General features: G+C 44.1%; 1 long non-coding RNA gene across 4 annotated transcripts; it reads right to left on the bottom strand.

Annotated features, from left to right (window-relative positions):
* Window positions 1–881: 881 nt before the first annotated feature.
* Window positions 882–5,546, bottom strand: LOC109781936 (uncharacterized). 4 transcript variants are annotated; one of them, XR_005759433.3, is made up of 8 exons: window positions 5,038–5,546; window positions 4,858–4,969; window positions 4,425–4,531; window positions 4,284–4,327; window positions 3,764–3,990; window positions 3,009–3,191; window positions 1,683–2,169; window positions 882–1,199 (listed from the first exon to the last, which is right to left on the bottom strand). It is a non-coding gene; the product is annotated as an uncharacterized lncRNA (long non-coding RNA). The 4 variants fall into 4 exon arrangements; XR_012187257.1 differs by having other exon boundaries at window positions 1,981–2,169; XR_002237424.3 differs by lacking the exons at window positions 4,858–4,969; window positions 5,038–5,546 and having other exon boundaries at window positions 1,981–2,169; window positions 4,425–4,818.
* Window positions 5,547–6,148: the final 602 nt, after the last annotated feature.

Genomic DNA, 6,148 nt, shown 5'->3' with positions numbered 1-6,148 from the left:
AATAAAGTAATTTATATAAAAAATAGCATGATGAATTTCTGCCGCGCCACTCAATATAAAATAACAGACCCAGAAATAAAAGGGAAGGAGCAATATCGTCGCATAAATTAGTGGACATATGACTTTCATACACATACACCATCATCAACCGCGAAATTCCAACGTTGACACAAATTCAGAGTTTCATAGACAACGCTAATATTGCCACAATGCTATATCATATTTATGAGCATTATTCTGTCATCGCTAAAAAAATATTAGCACAATAATGTTCACGTAAAATAATATAACGCGCGATGATGTATAAAAAGAAAAATGTCAAGTCATCATGAATTATATATCAGTGGAAAAATGCTTCCTCATGTCTAAATATGACCAAGTGTACTTATACGGAATAGCTATGTACATGCATGCATATCCTAGTCCATCAGCCGATCGCATGCAAGCATGCCCAGAGCCCACGCATTATATGGCCTCATTAAGCTCAACTGATGGGACATTGCCGGTAATTAGTAATTAAACATAAATAAAAAAAGAAAGGAGCCAGCCACGCTCCCACGTTCATGGACACGATCCCACAGTCAGAACGTGGGCAGGCGCGCGTCCAGCCGGCCCTTCGCTGCTTCCCTTCGTCCCTATAAACTAGATAGGAAGTGCGGCTTGCCGCACCCCACCCGCCCTAGCCATATCTAACCAGTATAATACGTTTTGTATTTCATATGTTTATAAGATGAAAGGCAATAGCGTAAAGGTTCGGTATGTTAGAGCAAACACGCAAAGGTTGAGCAGCTCACAATAATTTATTTGCAATATATATTACACAAGGCCAAAAAAGGGAGTAACATCTATGGATAGTTTCTATACTAAGCATAGGCAGAGTGTATAAGAACATGTGTTACACATAGTTTTTATTGCTTAACATTTTTGCAGTTGGACAGGTCACATGTTACAGATTGGGAGTCTTCCCCTTGTATTAGTGATGGTACCCACAGATATGATAAAACAAAAAGTAACTAATAGGCACAAAGCCTTTGTTTTCTCCCAAACAGATAGAATTAGAGCATGTAAATGCATACTCTACTTGCGATGATAGCATTCAGGTCTTTATGTGTTTGCTGATGGTGTAACTTGCACAAGTAACTCCACACTTAGTCCGACAGAGTGATGACGAGTTTGACGTATCAATGGAGCCGCCGGATCTGAGAAGCACAAAGAATGAGAACATGAGTAAACCGGAGATGTCATGAACATAAATTTGTCAAAAGTGCAGGGATCAATCCACGGTATTTATCAAATCAAAACATGGTGTAATCCAAATTTATCATTTACAGAAAGTGAAATGAAATTGAAATTCAAATTAACTAATCTTCACAATATAGAGATGTTGGCGCACTCTCACTGAGTTCTGACCCACTTCCTCCTAAAGCAAAAAATATAGGTTCATCTGTGGTTTTCAGAACCCACTGAGCCTATGAATGATCACGTCATGGTTTGTGTAAATGAACTTGGAGCCACTAACTCAATCATGTGTAAATGATTTGTAAATGATGATCCAATTTAGAGTAAGATGCTCCTGTGTACATTCAATTTACTCATCGAATTTTAGATGATTCAATAGTCACACATAAATAGAGGGAGCATGATCCTAGGCTGATGTTGAATTCTCAAGAAAACATGCTTACCACTTGGTGCTGTCACCAGCTACAAACTCTCATGTGGTCGGATGTTAATGAATTACACAAGTGGCAGGCTACGTACACTGAATTTATTTACAGTGACAACACACATCTACAAAGGAACACATATTCAGAGTATAGATGTTGCTGCCGCCATGACAACCATTTCTTTTTTGGATCAAAGCTAGCTAGCCAGTATCTGAAGATACAATCTCGGAATACAGTTTCTCCCTTCTTCTGCATGCATGCAGAAATGCAACGCAAGAAAGACAGTGGAGCAGAGCATTATACTGTGTGAATGTACCAGTTGGATGTAAGATATCGGGGACGATGAGTCGTCGGCCATGGCGGTCGAAAAGCACACACCAAGCCACCTAATTAACTTGTTCGTCGGCGCACATGGAGCAGATAACAGACGGTAGTAGCTTCCGCAGCTCACTCAAGAACCACTAACTTCAGACTTGACAGTAAAGAACAATACACAAAAACGAACCTGAATCAGAGCAAAAGAAATGTTGTGAGTCTAAAGATCCAACTCTACTGCATAAGAAACTCACAACAATGGATCCATCTCTATTTTAAATCCATTTCTCAACATGGATCCAGCTCTACTTCAAATCAATTTGATTGCACACGCATTCAAACTGAACCAAACCAAGATGTGCATCATTTTAAAACGGAATCAAATTGCACAATGACAATCAACACCTCCAAAACAACAATATATTACTGTTACTCATGCATCTTCAGTACAATCTTCAGTAGCTCAGTTAACCACTAACTTACTGTAACTTAGGCACCATATATACAGGGTATAAAAACAGAATTGCAGAGCACTTGCAGACTTCCACTGTATCACACTACAGACTTGGAGGAGGAGGGACACTTGTGCATACATTTTCATTTTGTGACCATCAACCAATGTTACTCAGTACCCATAGAAATAGAACTTATTGTAGCCAGAACCCATATGAAGTTTTCCCGTGAATGCAAGACCAAGTGGCGGAGGTAGAGGAACAATGAATTTACTTCATAAACCAATTCAAATCAGTAATGTTGAGAAAGTTAACCTGAGTATTAAACTGTAATATTGTGTGTGTGTGTGTGTGTGATACATGATCATCAAATAATTAAGGGTCACACGATGTGCTCAGTATAAAGATTATGCCCAATCATATACACAGTTGCCTATTTTTGCAAGAACAAAATAGACTATTGCTACAGGAGATAGAAGTGAAAAAACTTCATCATCGGCACACAATATATACAATGTTTGGAAACATAGAGAAGAAATGCAGTCAATGTTCTTAATATATCAATAGAGAAGATCACCTGCATGGCGTGCTGCGGATGAATCAGGTGAGAAGGGTGCCGATAGGGCTGCGACCACATTGTCCTTCTTCCCTCCTCTCAGCGCATAACAAAGATTAGGAACTGAGATTGTGGAGTGTGCCTACTGCATTGCAGAACAAATGAGAGAACTGGTTCCGTGATAGCTTGCAGCTGCTCCTGGTCCTAAGAAAAACGGAAATATAATCAATTTCCTCTGTTTTTGCCCTATGGTCAATATGAATATTTATGTAATGCTTCTGCTTATTGAAAATGGCATGCACAACTATTTAAATAATGAACTCCTCATCATGGGGAGGCAGATCTCTATTATGAGCAGATACTCTCTTGTTCATGAATAGGAGTAATTCACATGATTAGAGTACAAAACGGGTGCTATAAGACAATGTACAAGAAAAACATCTACAACAGCAGGGTTGCACGAGCTACCTCAAAATTGTCAGCATAATATGGCATTGAAGAAACAGCTACCAACTGACTTGTATCATGGGGACAGGTCGGTATATAAAACTGACTTGTTCATAGACATTTATCCGAATGAGGGTTATAGACTTCATTATTAGAAAAGAGCAGATGTACATTATCATTTGTGGCGAGTATTTCTATTGCAGAAAATTATAATCAAAGACAACACAATAAGCTGTCCATGTATACAAAAATAGAGTATAGAAGTGAAAGCTGAACTAAAAGTGCAATGGACAGTGGCATGAGGTGATAATACCCTCCATTAACCAGACCTTCCAGTTTGAGGATTATTAGTGTGATAGGTATCTACCGCACAACCCTGCGATGTGTAACCTGAGGTCCCCGACCAAAGAAACCAGCTGCGGCTCTCTCAACAAAATTTGCGTCCAAAATACCAAATGGGTTGCCCATAGGTCAGCTAAATATGGGATCAAATGGTTTGTCCAGATCCATCATGTCAGCATGACTATCGGGTATTGAATTCTGATGGATTCTTGTGCTGAAAATCATAAAGCTTGGTTACATTTCATAAAGTGAATTTCATGGGTGTTAGGACAGTAAAGGCAAAGGAAACTCACACATTACTTAACTATCCTTTTGGGGTCATCACAATGTTGCTTGCCTATTCTGTTTGAAGCAAATCTAAGTACACAAGTGCCTACATTAACCATTTATGTTTTCCTTTACTACTATTGTTAAAGGTAACAGTTTTTATTTCTGATGACAACCCAAATAATCTTAGCAACCAGGTGAGTTTCAATCGAAGCTGAGAAGGGGATAGTGACAGCTTACATCAAGACAGAATCCCAAATTGCTTGCGGGAGCACCAAGCTATCCTAGCAACAGAACAACGCAATTAGAACCTCTTCGAATCTTCATCAAATTTTTAACTGAATGTAGATACGATGAGCCAGAGGAGAATCAATGGCTTACTGCTAGTTCCTGGAGGAGAGGCAGGATGGGCTCCTCATCGGGGTCGGCGCTGCCGCCAGTCGAGGAGGAGGCGAGGGGCTTGCAGGAGACGGCGCGTCATCGATGGGCTAGACTTGGAAGAGGAGGAGCCGTCGCCGTCGATGAAAAAATTCAGAATTTGCAATGGTTCAGAACTTAATGATCTAGTAATTTGTTTACAACTCAACTCAATTTGTTTAGGACTTACTGATGCAATGGTTCAGAACTCTACTGAATTTTTTTTAAAACTTACTCCACAGCATAAATGATTACAATAGATTGACAAAACAGAGACCATAGTACAGAACGGAATTTAAAAAAACTCAGTTTTAAATTGTGAAACAACAGCTTGATGCAGCAGGAGCATTCAACATTCAGTTTTGACCAAAACTGAGATGGAGCAGGGGTGGGGTACCTTTAGGCTGGAGCAGGGGTGGAGGGGCGTCCTCCATGGCGTTGGGGGCACGGATCGGAGCAGGGGTGGAGCGGCGTCCTCCATGGCGTCGGCGTCCGGGCGCCTGAGCGAGCTACGGAGCAGCAGGAGCATTCAGCAGTCAGTTTTGACCAAAACTGAGATGGAGTAGGGGTGGAGTACCTTCAGGGTGGAGCAGGGGTGGAGGGGCGTCCTCCATGGCGTCGGGGGCACGGACCGGAGCAGGGGTGGAGCGGCGTCCTCCATGGCGTCGGCGTCCGAGCGCCCGAGCGAGCTACAGAGCTGCGTGGTGGATCTGGGAGGGAGATAGGATGGTGTGAGGAAGAGAGGATGGGATGTGGATGAGTGGATGTCGCGCTTCGCTTGGCCTCCTCCCGTTGACGTCACGGCGGTGCACCTCGATAAGAGCAACACCATCTTCCTTCCCTCCCAACGACATGACGAGCGAGCTCGACGGTGAAGCAGGCCGAGGAGACGGCTGGGGCATGGCATCCCACCTCGTGCGGTGCGGCGGCAGCCGACTGGGCGAAGGAGATGACGGCGGCGTGGGGTTGGATCTGGACGACGATGGGGCAGGGAGGCGGGCGCGGGTTAGGGTTTGGAGGGAGAGAGAGAGGCGGTGCGGGAGGAAGAGGAGAGAGGGCGGCATGAGTGGGAGGGGAGCAGCGGCTAGGTCTTCTTCAACAGGAGCCGCAACCTTTTATACGCTTGTGTGCGAAATGGCGAAATTTCCCTTGGGCATAGAAATAACAGGCGGTGGCACGTCGGAGAGCACACTATTCATTGTAGCAGTGTTTCGGTTTGATCCTATGGCCGAGGTTGCTCCGAAGCGACATCGAACGCTCCAGAACGCATCAAACAATCGATCCGACGACCAATATTCGCTAAACTCTGAGAACGTCCATGTTCTCCCAACTAACATATTTTCTGATACCAGGCCGCTCGACTGCTCTCGGGTCACTCATTTTTCTCATGCGCTCACCTCATCCATCGATCGCTTATTCAGTCCATCACTGCTAGCTCATCTTTCATCCATCCATCCATCACTCACGCACATACATACGCTGCTAGCTTCATCGCCGCCGGCCGTCCGCTCGCTGCCGTCGTCGCCGGCCATCCGCTCGCCACCGTCTGCTCACCGCCGTCGTCTCCGTCCGCTCGCCGCCGTCATCGCCGTCCGTTCGCCGCCGTCCACGTACGCCGTCGGCCGCACTGCTCATCATCTGCACCACCCACAAGCTGCTACACGCCGGCGTTGCTCGTCCGCATCACA

This window comes from Aegilops tauschii, chromosome 6, assembly GCF_002575655.3.
Source record: "Aegilops tauschii subsp. strangulata cultivar AL8/78 chromosome 6, Aet v6.0, whole genome shotgun sequence".
Taxonomy (NCBI): Eukaryota; Viridiplantae; Streptophyta; class Magnoliopsida; order Poales; family Poaceae; genus Aegilops; species Aegilops tauschii.
Note: the sequence above shows the minus strand (reverse complement) of the source record. Positions and strands in the feature narration are given on the sequence as shown.